General features: G+C 47.1%; 1 long non-coding RNA gene across 1 annotated transcript; it reads left to right on the forward strand.

Annotated features, from left to right (window-relative positions):
* Window positions 1–3,974: 3,974 nt before the first annotated feature.
* LOC141750345 (uncharacterized) lies at window positions 3,975–13,577 on the forward strand. Its single transcript, XR_012589644.1, has 3 exons — window positions 3,975–4,642; window positions 5,447–5,661; window positions 11,296–13,577. It is a non-coding gene; the product is annotated as an uncharacterized LOC141750345 (long non-coding RNA).
* The last annotated feature ends 2,769 nt before the right edge of the window (window positions 13,578–16,346 follow it).

A 16,346-nucleotide genomic window follows, 5' to 3' on the forward strand; every position in this document is an offset into this window, starting at 1 on the left:
GGCCAAATCGAGGGGCTTTGAGCCTGCTGGTGAAGGTGCTGGTTGAGGGATGAACGACTTTTTTCTTCAATTTACTGGATTGCTTCCCTTCTCTGTTTTGAACTGCTGAGTAATTGTTTCCTTTGAAAAACTTCGCTTCATTTATCTAGTTCTTTGGACCTATAATGCTGCCCAGCGCGCTGTATTTATGTCAGTGAAGAAGTGTTTTATTTGTCTGAAAATGCGTTGACAAATATCCACGTGCTTATGTGGAGGTGAGGTTTGTGCACGTGCTTGTGTTGTCATTTCAAAAAGTTCGCCCTGCGCAAGTAACTGTAACACCTCCGTGAGCTCTCGTGTATGCTGCAGTCCTGACAACAGTGTGTGGGCACCATCCTCCCCGCTTCTGCCATTTCCAGCCTTGGAGAGGACTATTTTGTGCAAGTCTTGGTTCCCACATCCTCAGCTCTTCAAATAGTGACAAGGGAAATAAATATGGGTGCTTTGGAGAGAGCTGGCTGGCCAAATGGCCTGTTGGTTTTTTTTCCTTTTATTGCCAGTTGCTAAGAAATGTCTGAAGGAAGCTGTCAAGCATGCTTTTGTGGTGTTACTTTCCATATAAATGGCTGCTAGGGTCACCAAAGCAAGAGTGTGTGGTCCTGGAGGAGGAGGTAGCTGCTCCCAAGGTCAGAAACAGCAGGGAGGTGTCCCAAGTGGGTACCAGCAACGACTTTCACATAGACAGGGATTCGTGTATTCGTGCCACGGGCTCTGCTGGGCATGGTCCATGCTGGGAGATCCGTGAAGAGTTTCTCTTGCCTTGGAAGGGGCTCTCCTGGCTGCTCCGCTTGGTTCTGCTTGGATTTGGGAAGTCCCATGTTTTGTAATCCCAGTGCACAGATGGAAATCGGGTGTCTTGATAAGTGTCGGAGTTCACGGTGCCTCAGAGCAGAGGTTTCACTCGCCCCAAACCCCTGTTGTTCCTACGGCCCAAATACGGTGTTCATTGGTGTTATTTTTTCCTGCAGTTCCTGAGCTGTGGGCGAGCGCTGTGACACCAGCCTGCCAGCTCTCAACAGCAGCATCCCAGAAATACTGGTTAATCACTAGTTTATTAGCTCATGGCCTTAGGCAAACCTAAAATCATTAACAGCCCATTTGTTGGGCTAATGACTCTTTTTTTACTAGATGTATAATTTAATATATGGTAACTTTCATGCTTAATTATGCTCTTCAAAGCTTCTTTTGAAGGAATTTATTTTTCTGCATGCATGTGTGTAAAAGGGTTGGGAGCTGGCTGGCTTTGCTTGCATGCCACTCTGTGTTAAAACCTAGATAGTTTATTTAAGAAGATTTTAATTTAGATATGGGTATTTCCTCCTTTGCTTGTTCTTTCAATATTTTTATCTTTGAGTGCTTGAAAAATAAATAATGATGAATTACCAACATGTTTTAAACGGCATCCTTTTATGCCCCATTTGTAGCTTGCTACATTGTTTTGGACAAGACGTAAACCCAAAGTCCTGATCAACAGGGCCATTGTGCCAGCAGTTCCCAAATGAATGCGAGTCTTGATCTCAGTGTCCTGGCCGCGTTCCCGCCTGGTTCACATTTTACTCAACGGCCAGTCCCACTTCAGTTCTCGCTCCCCTCGGTGGGAACGGCGACAGAGCACTGTGAAGCGCTGCTAATCCCACGTGCCATTTGCATGCTGCACTTGTAAAGCATCCTGGGATCAGCTGGGATGAAAAAGGCTATGCGTGTAAGATGTTTGTCACTGGCACCCCAAATCCGGGACTATATCAATGAACGAAAGCCATGACTTTGTCAATCGGGATGATTTTTTTGAGCTAGGCAGCTGATTGAGAAGGATAACAAAAATGAATTCGATTTTCTTTCTGTGAGCTCTAGTGTCCCCTTCATGGAGATTAAAAATTTCCCGGTACTCTTTTCAGCTCCACAGAGCAAGCAAAAGATAATCTCCTGCTTGGATATACTCACACTATTGCGATCCACTAATAGGATCGCCATACAGTTTTGACTTAACAGGCGCTGGGAGAGGATAATCCTGTTTATTCGGTCATCCAAAACACTGATGATCTGAGATAATCAGTGAGCCGAGAGCAGGGGAGGAGGAGGGATGTGTGAGGTTCTCTGCGCCCAGGTGGTTCGTCTGGTGGGATGCTTAGCGCTGGGGAAAGGCTTGGTCTCGTTACTGCAGCCCCAACAGAGCACGGGGGAGCACGGAAAGCCTCCTCACGACACAAGACACACGGAGAAGCCACCTGATAAAAGAATAGCATTTGGTAGAGTCTGATCCAGATGTTGTGCTCAACAGTCTTCAATTGTTCTTGTTGTGACTGATTTAATGTAGAAAGACTCAGGTAAGTGTCCTACTGGCCACATCAGGTACTTTGTACAAAATGCTTTGGCTACCAGGTGGCAGCGATTGCGTGGCAAGCGGATCATCTCCCCATACTCACTCGCATTTGGAAAGTTAAATAAAGCTAGTGTCTTGTACTTGGATCCAACTTTGCTAAAAGTACAGCTAATGACATTTTTGGTGGGCATGAGACACTGCTTTTTCATAGCACACTGAATATTTGTATGCGGCCACTAGATCTCCGTGAATGTAGGGGCACATTCTGCAAATCTCTTTCCAAAAAATATAATCTGTAAGACACTTTCCCTGGTGATCTAGAGATATGCCCTGAAACGGGGGTGTACAGAATCTCTGGAGAGGGCACGTTAGTGAGCTTTCAAAGGATTTTCTTTTTCTGTTCTTGTGATCATTAAAACTTTCACACTTCATATTATATCCTAATCACTTGCCCGTCAATTTATTGGCTCGGGTTTCTGCGAAAGGCCCTATCTTCACTTCTATTTTATCTCAGTCGATGTACGTATTTAGCAGTCAATACTTTCCTATTGTAGATATTTTTGTATCTGTAACATTAACTTTTACAGCTGACATGAGCCATGGATTAACTTCAAATAGTGTTGTTGACTTGTAAGCCTTATTTTATGATCTCTGAGCTGTCATAGTCCAGATGACAGGTTTATGGTTTGGGAAGCCAGTAGCAATGGCTGAGCAATCGCTCACTAGTCTTTATAACTAATACAGTGTAGCTAGGTGCAACTCCTCACCATGGTGACACTTGCAAATATTGAACACACATAAAATGATTCATGGGACCCAGCATAATGCTTGCTTTAATTAATATTTTACAAGATACTAGCTTTATTTAACTTTCCAGATGAGCATGGACATGGGGAGACGATCCGAAGGACAGAATGTTGCTATGTAAAATTTATAGGCACTCATGTTTGTGTGCTTGTTTTTAAAATAAAATTTAAAAAAATATATATTTTTTTTTCTTCTCTCTCTGCTGGCAGGTGTTCAGGGCCCTGCAAGTGGCTCCTGTGGATTTTTTTTTGCGTGTGTATTGAACGATGAGCTCTGAAAAGTGGCGTTCTTGCTCTCCTGCCTTCCTTCCTCCCTTTGCATTCAAATGCCGTCAGTATCGCGGGGCTGTGTTCTTCCTGAAGGCGCGTCGGGCTACCTTGTGCGGAGAGCACCGTGCTGTGGCACAGCCCCGGGGGGAAGCGCACAGCATCACTCTCTATCTGCTGTAGGCGAGCACTGACGTACCGCGACCACCGGGCCCTTCAGAACTCGAGATTTAGCCGTTTTCCCCTGAAGGAATGACATCTTTTGGGCAAGCAACACCAGATTCTTGACTAGAGTTGACAGGAAATCAGGGAGTATGGTAGTTGCAGACCTTTGGGGCTCTGTGGGTCTCTTCTAAAGAAACAGGAAGGGCTAACCAAGATTAACAAGCCTTCTGGCACTGGCTGTAAGTGGGTTTGTAAATAAATTAAAAAAATCTTGTAGGGTTTGAAAACTGGAAATGACTGGTGTTATTCAAGGGTTGAAGTGGTTTTGCTAAGTGCTAGTACTTCTTAAATCATCCCCCAGGGAGCAGCAGTAAAGCGGCACAGGCTTAATTTGGTTTCATGAGTCACTGCAGGGACGGAGCGGGTTTCCCCGCTGCTCAGCCTCTGCGTGTTGTCCACCCTGCCTGGCTGCGGTCCAGCCCCGTCCTTGCGAGACTCTGGGCAGTCCGTCTTGCTGGAGAGGACCCTGTGGAGGTGGCTGTCCCCGATCTCCCTTCCACCCCATGCGGTCAGCATGCAGTGAGGACCGAGCCCGGTTCATCGGCTAAGCAATGCCAAGCTTCCCTCCACCGTGCCGACCACGGCTGCTGTTGACACAGAAAGCTGCTTTTGTGGCACCAGCATCAGCCTCTGGCTGGAGACGAGCTCAGCTGAAGCTGATGCTGGGTAGGTGATGCTGGAGACACTGATCTGTGAATGCTGTGCTTCTAGGAGGTCCTTTCTAATGCTCCGGTGTTTTCTTCTTCCCAAACGCTGTGGGAGATCCAAACAGCCATGGCAGCAAAATGTTCCCATAGGAAATTAGCCACAAGACTGTACTTCGGAAGTGGACTGCTGTGATGAGTTTACCAGATGCACTTTAACTGGAATTCATTGCACCTAAGAATCAATCTACAGACCAGGAAAAAGCTTCAGCTGGCAGAGGATGCATCAGCCCATCTACCTAGATGGTGGTCGCGCCATCCTTAGAAGTGATCGTATCCAGGTACTTTCCCTTTGGTTATGTCCTAACAATCTGAGATAACCCTTCACATTCTTCTTCTAGCAATGACACGATGACCAACAAGGAGGAGGCTTGTGGGTGCACAGCTTCACAGTGTGGAAACCCCTGAAAAAAAACCTGTTCCTCAATGCTTAGGTTTAGATATAAATTCCCCTTCTACAACTAAGATTTCCGGTTGTAATTTTTCCAACCATAATTGTAAACAAGCAAACATTATCAGATCTTTTCGACTCACGAGCATTCTTCTGCAAGCAAGGGGAAAAAATGGCCCATCGTTACTCCGGTTTGTCACATGACCCAAAGAATTGTCCGTTAGTTCCCAATCATTTTATATAAAATTGAGAGCAATGAAGACACTGACAGCACTTTTATTTGTCTATATAGAATCCTGCAGAGGTGGCAGAGAAAAAATCCCGCACTAATAAAATAATAAATTCTTCTTCACGTTAACATAAAATACTTTTACAATGATGAAAAGATTTGGATTCACTCCAGTGTGGTTTTCCCTGCATGGTTGGTTTTTGCATTTCTTTGTTTGCTCTTTGTAGTCCATTTTCAGTTGGGGTTTTTTTTTTCTTTCCAAGTCTGACATATAGCATGATGTTATGAATTCTGGCCTGTGACAGCTTGAGGACTATGTTTATTTGTTTAGACAAAAATCTCTTTCCTTCCAAGTCTATTTTAAATGCCATGGAAACGTTCTCTTAGTCCTGAGGTTTTGTTTGTCGTTGTTAGTTATTAAAAACCTATGCTCGAGGTCAGCAGTGACTCAACCATCTTTTGCAGGAGGCATCCTCCACAGTCCAGGGATGGCGTTGGGAAGTCATGAGGGGATGATGGAGAGGAGAGGACGATCGAGGTACAGGAAATTTTTCTAGATGATTTGAAAGGTTTCTTTGTCTTTGAAATGTGTACAACCAGAAGCAACCACGAGGCGGGAGGTGAAAGCTGAAACTGCTACGCTAAAGCCTGGCCCAGTCCAACGTCGGGGACAGCCTCTGGTGAGTTTTGTTTCTTCCCCTGTCCTCGCAGTTGGGAATGTGCCGTGATTTAAAACCACTATAGCATTAACTGCCCCATTACACAAAGCAGAAAGCTGAGTGACTGACCTCATCACTTAGAGCAAGTGTTTTAATGCTGGCCAAAGTTCAAATCAATCAAAAGGTCGAACTTGTTTAAGGCAGTGAGTGATAAGAGAGGGGATGGCTCAGGAAGCTCGTTTCCAGCCGTTGAAATAGAGCCAGCCTGGCCGCAGGAAAAACTCCAGATAGCACAAACCCTGGAAAACTGTGACAGCGCGGAAACTGAGGGCTGAGCCTCCCCTTGCTGGAGTCAGTGGCCGCAGGGAGTTCCCACCAAATTCGATACAAGAAAACTGGACCCTGGTGAATAGGACTTCAGGTAATTCTCCTGGCAAGGCCTGGTCAGGAGTCAAGTCGTACTTTCCTTAAATTCGGTGAGGTTTTTAGCCAGATGGTGGAAACGGACTGTTAGAGGAAAATGAGTTTTCCTAGCTGGAAGATTGGTCCCTGTGAAGAACAGAAGACCCGAGGTTGCATTTTTTATTAAGCATGCTCGTAACGTAGCAGCTCTCTGAAATGGCAGACCTCTGGTGGCATCTCCATCAGCATGGGCATGGTGGTTAAAGAGACATGCAAAACTTCTGGTCATTAAGAGAAGCTTGAGGGAAGCTGAAACAGTCTGACAAAAGAGGACAGTTTATCCCCTTTGGGAGGAATGGAAGGGAAGAGAAAAATCATGCCTTGCTCAGTTGAGGCTGGAACAGACATTTTTCCCAGGCTGTCAAAGGCAGAGGTTTTTCCCTCCCAGTGTTTGCCTCTGTGCAGGGGAGAACATGGACTTCATGGAAAACTTACCTTCTCATTCTGAGTGGGGCTGCTCAGCACCTCCAGCCTCTTTGGAAAACTCTTCCCACAGTTTGTACTGGCTGCTTTTCCGAGGATCTAATGGCTTTATTTAAAACAAACCAAAAAAAAAAAGAGAAATGGGAGTGAGGACTTGTTAGTGTGTTCCTGCCATTTGAATGATGATGGGGGACATTACTGGGCAGCTAGAAAGCCCATTAACCTCCATGGTGCATGGCCATGCTTTCATAAGCTTGCAATGGATGGATTTTTTCGATATACTTTTTTTTTTTTTTTGTCAAAGAAAGCATTCTCCAAGGACAACCACAGAAAAAATCCCTGGCCTTTTTGGCAGAATTCCCTGTAACTTACATAGCCAGGGTTTTCTGTGCTCCAGCTCTTGTGTCACGTTCTCAACACACCCAGGGCCAAATGAAGATCTTTTCACTTAGGGCTGAATCTGACCCTTCTTCTGGTATGGAAAAGATGTGAATAGTCCTATGGGCGGATGAAGAAAGGTGGTACTTGGGATGAGGAAAGGTGGCCCAGGCTGCTGGCCTGGCATTAAGAGGAAGGATGGGTTGAGGACCAAGCCACAGGACCAGCGTTGCTTGTTAGGTACGATGGGAAGTGGTGGAAGGTCCACCAGGCTGGGAGGGAGGCTACAGCAGCAGTGCTGGTGGGTGGACAGAACTCTTTGGTGTTATTGCACGTTACTGTTGTCTAACTGAAAGAGAACTGTAACGGAAAGCAACGTGGCTGCCTCTGAGCTCAGTCCTGCAGAAGCACTAGCACAGTGCAGGCAAACAGGCACTTTGTGACATTCTGGGCCTCTTTCTGTCAACGGTGGTCTTCTCAGCAGGAAGCAATACCGTGCCCCCAGGTTTGCCAAGCTGGTGGCCACTGCACGGTGGCTGCACCCCAAAAATATTGCTATGGTGGTAAGAAATCCAGGATCTCCCTTGGAAGGCAGGAGGCATCGCGGACCTGGGACTTGGGTGAAGACCAGGCAGAGGTTCCCTGAGGTCCAGCTCCAGCCTGCCCAGCCCAGGAGGGTGTCTGCACGTCTCGTCCCTCCAGACTGAAGTTAGGTCTGCTCTGCTTTTTGCTCACCCTCTACTTCACTGTTGGCAAAACCAATACCAGCAGCAACGCTGCAACAGAGAATGGGGTTTTTTCGGAGCTCTGATTCATGAAACCAGATGTGCCTGTGCTTTTTTCAAGCTCATTTGAATGTTTGCAATGGACTTCTAGCTTTTCAAAATCATCAGTTACCAGATGTCTTTTAAATTGTCTATCTTGCAAAATCATCGGTTACCAGATGTCTTTTAAATTGTAAACCTCTGTAGCCAGAGGTTAAAACTGTGTCAAAACAGTCACTGATAAGAATTTGTATTACACTTAAAATACACTATGATTTCCTCCAGCTCTTTGCCCTGAAAAGTTCTCTCACGGAAATTTTATGGCTCGCAAAAGATTTGCCACCTGCCCATTGCTATAGTTTCGGTCCCGGATTTACTGATAAATGCTTTTAATAATTAACAGTTGCAGGGGCTCCATACCTCTGTCTGACAGAGATCTCATCTCTCTGACAGTAGAAAAAAGGCCTGTTGTAACTGGAAGAGTCATGCGGGCTGAGTGCTGGTGGAAGGTACCCGCCGTTGTACACTCTGGGTCCAAATGCAGATCTTCCTCTGGGGTTGAAGCTGTTCGTAAGCAGAATTTTGTCCTGGGCCTGGTTTTGAGCTCGAGGTAGCCGGAGGAGCAGGGATGCTTGCCGGGTTCCTAAGGTAAAGGAGGTTTGGGGGCTGAATGGGGCTGGGAAGGAGCTGTGCAAGCGGAAAGGATGAGCAGGTTGGGCTGTGACTTTCCTTCTTAACCCCGTCCTCCAGGGTCTCATCCAGCCTCTGTGCTGGCTGCCAAAATCTCATACTGAGTAGCTATTTTGGGATAGATCAACACCAAGAATTACTTTAGAGATGTTTGGAAAGAGACTTAATAAAATCAACTAATAAGGTTTGACGTGCTGAAGATTAGAAAGAGCCTTTCCAAACATCTGCCCTGACCTCGGAGGTGGGAGGCTCAACGGAGATGTGCGTGTCCCCGGGGCTGGGGTGTCCTCTCCTGGGATGGCCGATGGGACATGGCCCGCCGCTGCGAGCTGCACAGGCAGCTCACCTCTTTGCAAAGCCATCTCTGAACTCCGCGGGCAAACCAGCAGGATGACATTGCACCGGCTGGTGGCCTGAAAAGGAAAAATAAAAACAAAGCAGGAGGGAAAAGGCAGCTCTAAGCTGTTGTGTCGAGGGGCTGGGAGCAGCCAAGCTCTCTGTGCAGCAGGCGGCTGGGGCTGCTGACTTCAGCAGTTGTCCCCGTGTAAATCATCCTGTCCCCGGACCAGAGGGCTCACGTGGTCAGTGCCAGGGGAGCTGGGGGTCCCTGCCGACGGCAGGGCAAGCTCCGCTGAAACAGCAGAGCCACCGCACCGCCCTCGCCCCTTGTTACGGGCGCAACGGCGAATCGCTCTGGGCTCTCCGCTTCTGGTTTTGCTTTGATGATTTTTATTTTTTTTTCCCTTTTTTGTCATAGGACCAGCCCAGAATAGAATCACGAGATGGGTGCTTATTACTTTCCAAATAATCTATACACTGTTTTTAGTGCTGACGCTGTGTGTGAAAGGCCGTGTCACCACTGCGCTCATGTTTCCATGTGACACTGCAGCTCACTTGTTTTTTCCCATTTCTTAACTAATAAGTGAAATGAGTTTGACAGCCTTGGTTTCAGCTTGAGCTTGTTGGTTCCCATGTCACAGATAGGCTCGGTTAGCAGCAAGTTCTTGTCAGGAGAAGAGAATTACAGTTCAAGCTTGAAATGTGCTAGCGTCCAGTGCAAAGTTTTAAATTCTTGACCAAAGTTAGATAAAGCTGGCTGAAAGTGTGACGTTTGAAATACACTATCTATTTATCTTTTCCTTCTGACCAAAAATACCTAGAGTGGAAGTATGTGCTTTATTTGCATCTGAGCAGAGAACAGTTGAGCTCCTCTAAAGAAAAGAGTAAACACAGCATTTTAAATATTGGGGTTTTTTTAAAAAATCTGTGCAACTCTTCCTCTATATATATGTATATTACTTATATTAAAAAAAGAAAAGTTGTACATATATGTACATATATCTTTAAAGAAAACAGAATGATTTATTTTCAAGGTGTAGGAAGGCTTATTTAACTGGTAATAAGAAAAAAATGCTAGCTCTCCCACAGTAGTCATTAATAGCTCCGAGTTCCAGCCTGAGTACAGATGGAGCTTTGATATTATCACAGTTTTGCAGTGACTAAGTGCTGTATATCCTGCTGCTAATCCTGTGGTGGAAATCGGCTGCTCTTAACACCTGGTGCCAAGACGCAACTATTTGCCTGAACCTGACACAAGTGATTTCAGCTGCGGCATCTGCAGCCTCCTGGGCTGGATTTTGGGCACATCCCAGCTCGGTTAAGCCAACGCCGGGCGCTTTCTCTGACTTGTGCTGTGTGCCGAGGTCCTCCCGCCTCCTCCTGTACAACAGCCCCTCCGTTCTGGGCTGCCCTCCTGGGTCGCTCTCAGCTCAGCTATTTATTCAAGCTCCATTTTTCTGTGCTCGTCGGGGACCGCTCCTCCCCTCCGGGTGCCCAGAAAGAGGATTTGTTTTTAGGCAATGTTTTTAGTTATACTTTCCAGCAGGATGAGCTATCTCGCGTCGCAGCTTGGGCGAGGGAGGAACAGCATGTGAAATCCAGCCGCTTCCAGGGTCAAATGAGGAGCGAGTGCCTGCGGAGCTGGTAGCCCCGGGCTCCGCCGGAGCGATGCTGAGCCTCCCCCGCCGACCGTGGCTGGGCAGGGAGCGTGGGCGCTGTGAAAAAGGAAGTCAGATGTAGAGTCCCGATGGTTTTGGCCACTTTGCTAACTTTCTGCAAGCGGGTCTTGTTCTTTAAGAGTTTTTTAGGAGCTGAGTGGAAGACTTCAGGGGTTTTTAGAGGGGCTTTTTTTGGTAACAGTTTGCTAAATTTATGGTTTAGATCTGAAGGGACCCTTAGCCTGACCTCCGATATATAACATAGAGTATTGAATTTCATGCACTTAACTCCCACAGTCTGTCCAAGAACTGGCTGACCACAGTGCTTTCCTAAGGAAAAAAAAAAAAAATAAAAGAGCTCTTAAATGCAGTCATTTCAGCATGGTAGAAATGTTTTTTTTATTCCTAATAACATGCCGAGAGCTAGGAGTCACGTGGATTTTCAAGAAAGCTCTCAGACAAAGATCTCCTGACCGAGGCTCTCCCTTGACCCCATCATTCTCCCCAAATTGCGCTCCGCCTGCTGCTGTCTCCTCTCCTGGGCATGCTGGAGGTTAGAGAGATGCAAAATAAGCCTCAGGGGCAGAGAGGGAAGAGGTATCCATTTTGGGAATAAGGAAGGGGCAGGCTGAAAGCACAGAATCATAGAATCATAGGCTGGTTTGGGTTGGAAGGCACCTTAAAGATCATCTAGTTCCAACCCCCCCTGCCCTGGGCAGGGACACCTCCCACCAGCCCAGGTTGCTCCAAGCCCCGTCCAGCCTGGCCTTGAACCCCTCCAGGGATGGGGCAGCCACAGCTTCTCTGGGCCAGGGGCTCACCACCCTTAGAAAACAGGGATCATTTAACCCGGCTCCGCAGCAAACGGGGTTAATCTGACCTTGCCCTACATTTGGGTGGGAAAGTGTCAACTCAAAACAAGTATTTCTTATTCCACGCAGATGTTGGCAGCGATGTATGAACCATCACCGCTGTTCCTTTGCCTTGCAATAGCGCTGCGACACAAACCCTGTTGGGCTGGGCACTTCACCGGTGCAGAGCAAAAACCTGCCCCTGCCACAAAGAGGTCTCAGGCTCACAAGGTAATTACTTATCTTCGTCCACTAATTTAACCTTCCCCTCCCCCACCCCCTTTTTTTTTTTGCATTACCCAGATAATATCGTTTCTCTCCCAGACTCAAAATAAAACAACAACAAATAAATGATTTCCTGTAACCTCCTGAGATAGGGGGAACCGAGACAGACGTGTTGCCATCAGGCACTGACTCCCTGAGGTAATGGAGGATTGGGGGTGCGTCGGGGGGACACGCAGATCTGGGAAGCTGCAGCATGGCTTTGCTAAAATGACACAGCCAAAGATATTCTAGAGATTATCCTCCAAAAACTCCGTGGTCCAAGGGCTTAATGACTTAAATAGCGGTCGAATGGCTGCTTATTATCAATTGCCTATTGCCAGTTGAACTGCATTAATGAAAGTTTCTTGATAAAAGCTGCCTTATCACCCGGAACTGAGATACCCAGTCTAATGTGCTCCTGCAAGGCTGGAGGAAATGCTCCTCTCGGCAGCAAAACAGACGATGTGTCGCTTCCCTGAATTAGGCTGAGTCAAATGGATGGTCAGGCCCTCCGGAAAGATGCAATTTCTTTCACCTTTTGGTGTTACAGGACCGCTTTAGCCATGTGCCAGAAAGGATTTTGGCTGCTTGCAGGACTTTAGAGTCCAAGCAAACACACCTTGCTGGCCATTTGCAGTGGCCCAGGCCAATAGCCACCGGCAGTGTCACCGCGCCCCAAGGGGACAGCACTATACATCCCTCTGCCATAACCGCGTACCGCCTTGGAGAAAATGGGTTGAAAATGGTATTTAACATTGTTGATTATGATTTTTTTCAGATTTATTACCTGTTTTTTTTGTTCACTGTTTGGCTGCCTGCTCCCCCTCCATCTGCCAGCCCTGTAATCCACCTCCTCTTATCTCAGCACAGTTCGCTCCACCTCTTGCTCATTTTCATTTTATTGCCTAGCTAATCTCATCCTCCTGCTTTTCCTGACACTGCTCCCCCCTCCCCATCTGTGGAGATTAAATCACTGCTCCTTTTGTTTGGTGCCACTCAAAATTCCCTCATTTCACTCAGGCTTTGGGATGCTTCCAGGCACTTTTGCTGTTGTTGCACACATCCGTTTTCCTGGCACAAAAAGGCCCGTCAGCATCTGATGGAAGCGTTAGTGAGTCCTCGTTTCAACCAGTTCTCAGAAATGTCCTGAATCTGAAATGGAGCTGAGCTCAGCCTGAGACACGCAGAGTGCAGCGGAGGCAGCTCTATGTGTCTGGACCCTACAGGACCATCGGTGGGATGCTTAGGACAGCTCTGCGGTGGCGTCAGAGCACCTCAGTGATAGTTGAGAAAAATCTACATCGAAGGCATGGGCTTGAAAATCTCCAAGCTACCAAAATGCGAAGTTCTGGAAGTGGTTTCTCATGTTGTTAGGTGTTGAATCGGTGTAGTCAACCCATCTTCCCTATTTGCAGCGTCCAGTGGCGTGCCAATATTCACGGCCTCACAAGTCTAATAAATTCTAATTACTGCTGAGGGTTTTAGGCTCAAAGTCGAAACCAGCCTCCCTGTTTGAGGGTGCTAAGTGCATCCTGGTTTGGGGTCAGGACTGCAGGCACGGGTGGGGACACTGGATTTTCAAGGTACATGTTTCTGGCACCTTCCCACAAGGGTGCTGGAGACTCTCCTGCCAGTGCTTCCTCCATCTGTGTGAGTGCGCCAGTCCACTGACCTCAGTGCTGCTAACGTCGGCTCAGAACTGGAACGGGCAGAGCCTTTAACCACCCGGCAAACCCCAGACAATTTCAAAATGGCTTACAGCTGGGGGACCAAGTCCCTTTACAGGACTCCTGGCAGCTGTCAGGCTGCTGTTCTTCCCCACTGTGGGCACCCAACCGTGTTTGCTGCCGGCGGCTGGATGAGAACAAGTCCTAAAGTCTTGATTCAAATAACCCCCGCTTTGAGTACACGGGAGATACTCCCCTGAGTGCAGACCACTGCTGTTTGGCCCTAATTGTTGAGATTAAGTATTCATTTTTAATCTGTTCGGTTTTTATCTCTTGCCTTACTTCTCAACTCGCAATGCCAAGCGTGGTGCATTTGCTATATCTCCTCTCACTACTTTTATCTGCCAACATGTTTTAAATAAGTTTAAAGAGTACAAGAGCTAAAAAAAAAAAAAAAAAAAAAAAAAAAAAAAATCAGGCAGCTTAAGATAAAAGCCAGCAGCATGCTTTTAAAAATAGACCGGGCAGCCCTGCGAGAGGTGCCGAGTAAGTGGGTGCACGGGAGGGGAGCGGAGCAGGCTGGAGCGGCACTGTTTAAACAGAAGGTAAATAAGTGGCAGAGGGAGCTGCAGTTCATTTTGTTCCCTTACGTGTTGCCCAGATAATGCAACAATATCTTCAGGCAGGCTGGTTCTAAAAATGGATGCAGCTCTTGGGTTTCACTGGGTGACACTCGGGCAGCGGCGCTGGTACAGAGTCTCCTGTGACGCATCCATGGGAGCAGCGCGAGTGCACGCCCGTGAAATGGCATTTAGTGCTTCAAAACCAGCAGCGATACTCGGGTCTCAGCACTGGTACTTTATGAAGACGACTTTTGCAGTGAAGAACGCGTGCCTTTGTACTACGTCAAGGTGCCCGATGCAGAAGGGGCTGCCTATAAATCCCCAGGGTTGGGCAATGTTTTGTTAAAATTCTCTTTCCTGCTGTGGTTGACCTGTGAAAGCAGCAATCGTCTGACAATGACAATGGTACTTAATTAGTAAGTCAGGTTTGAGGTGTCCTGTCCAATGAGTAATTTCACAGAAGCAGAAATTAGGATTGACGCTGGTTTAATATAAGAAAACAATTGTCTCGAAAGCCTCCTTGGCATTTTAATGGTGTTTTTCTTTGGTCTAAATATACACGAGAAGTTGAGAGGATGTGTAAGCCTGAGACAGGGATAAAAAGGACCAAGAGAAAGACTCAAAGATCTTGTCCAAACTCCACGCTAGCCACTCCTCTGGCTTGTGTCAGGAATAGCGTGGCCAGCAGGAGCAGGGAAGTGATGGTGCCTCTGTACTCGGCACTGGTGAGGCCTCACCTCGAGTGCTGTGTTCAGTTCTGGGCCCCTCTGTACAAGGGGGACATTGAGGTGCTGGAGCGTGTCCAGAGCAGAGCTACCAGGCTGGTGAGGGGTCTGGAGACCAGGGCATATGAGGAGAGGCTGAGGGAGCTGGGCATGTTTAGCTTGGAGAAGAGGAGGCTGAGGGAAGACCTCATTGCCCTCTACAGCTACCTGAAAGGAGGTTGGAGAGAGGTGGGTGTTGGGCTCTTCTCCCAAGTGAATAATGACAGGACCAGAGGAAATGGTCTGAAGTTGCGGCAGGGGAGGTTTAGATTAGACATTATGAAGAATTACTTTACTGAAAGAGTGGTCAGGCACTGAACAGCCTGCCCAGGGAGGGGGTTGAGTCACCATCCCTGGAGGTATTTAAGAAACATCTAGATTTGACACTTCAGGGCATGCTCTAGTGGCAGAGATTGTAGGGGTTTGGGGGTTTTTTGTGTGTGTATGGTTGGACTCAATGATCTCAAAGGTCCTTTCCAACGATGAAGATTCTATGATTCTATTGCACAATTGCGTGAGCCACCGGCTTCCCTAGGGTATGACATCATCCCAGGGAGCTGCACTAGTCACCGTTGCCCTCACTGCTTCAGGATGAGCGTTGGTGTCCTTGTCTTTCTTCTTGCCTTCCTGCCTCCTGCCTAGTTGAGCTCAGCTCAGCTGTGAGAAGGACGAGTATTTGTTAATCTTCAGTAGCTGTGGCAATGACCAACCAGCCCTTCTCTGCTCCCGAGGAGGCTGCGTTTGGGTTGGGCACACGTTGCTCACTGGCCTGGAGAATTCTCCATTTCTTGGCTAAGTGATTCTTACCCTGTTCTGTAAACAGCACATTCAGGAGAGAAAGGGCAGCAGTGCTCCTTGGCCAAACTATGGCAAGCATTATGTTCTCACAGAGAAGAAGGCAGACAGTGCTGCCTTCCTCCTGGGAATAGAGTGATCCCCTGTCAGGTTGGTGTCTGTCGGGCAAATTGTTGCCTACAAGGTTAATTAGCTGGAGAAAATGAGCTAGAATACTTGGGAGTAATGAATCATAATGAATTGTTATGTTTGAGGAGCGACAAGATAAATTCATGCATGTTTTGGACTTCTTTTAGTCAGAATGGAAAATAGCGCTACACGTTTTTCTGCTGTTCTGCTTTTGTTTCTGTTTGTCGGGAAGTAAATCAACAGGGCCTGAGTTTGTAAGGTCTTGTGATGCTTGATTGCTCAACGTTTAATATCTCTCCTGAGTTCTTGAGCTGTGGCTCCTCTGGAATCCGTACATTTGCTCCCACCTTCAGAAAATGTGATTTTGACCTATTACTGAGAAAACACAACATTTTCCTAAGCCACAAGAGAAAAAAATGTTGTGTTGTCCTAATACTATGGGTGGTAGCGCTACATGGCAGTTCTGATTGAGGTGTAGCACCCTCATCTAGGAAAATACTGAAGTAGATTAAATGATTGATTCACCTTTCATACCAAGGTGAGTCAAGGGGACATATTGGTAGCAAGACTCATCACCCTTCAAGCTCCTACTGTCCCCAGACATCTCTGGAGTTTTTGTATGGAATCGGACCCAGCAAAATAGCAAGTCAAGGGGTAGACAGACATTGTAACTCTTGAAATACTTGGGAAGTAAAGATAAGCAAGGGACTCCTACCTGGAAGGTAGCTTCTGGAATCTCAAGGTAAGATGAAGGACACGGTGAAAAAGAGGATCTTGATGAGAAAAATTTCTTCTTAGTCCCCTTCAAGAATCATGTGTCCCTGAGTGAGATGAAGCCTGACACAAGCTGTTGCGCTTGATTTATGGTGTGGTACCACGGTTGAGCTGGTTCGGGGTTG

Source organism: Larus michahellis, chromosome 12 (genome assembly GCF_964199755.1).
Source record: "Larus michahellis chromosome 12, bLarMic1.1, whole genome shotgun sequence".
Taxonomy (NCBI): domain Eukaryota; kingdom Metazoa; phylum Chordata; class Aves; order Charadriiformes; family Laridae; genus Larus; species Larus michahellis.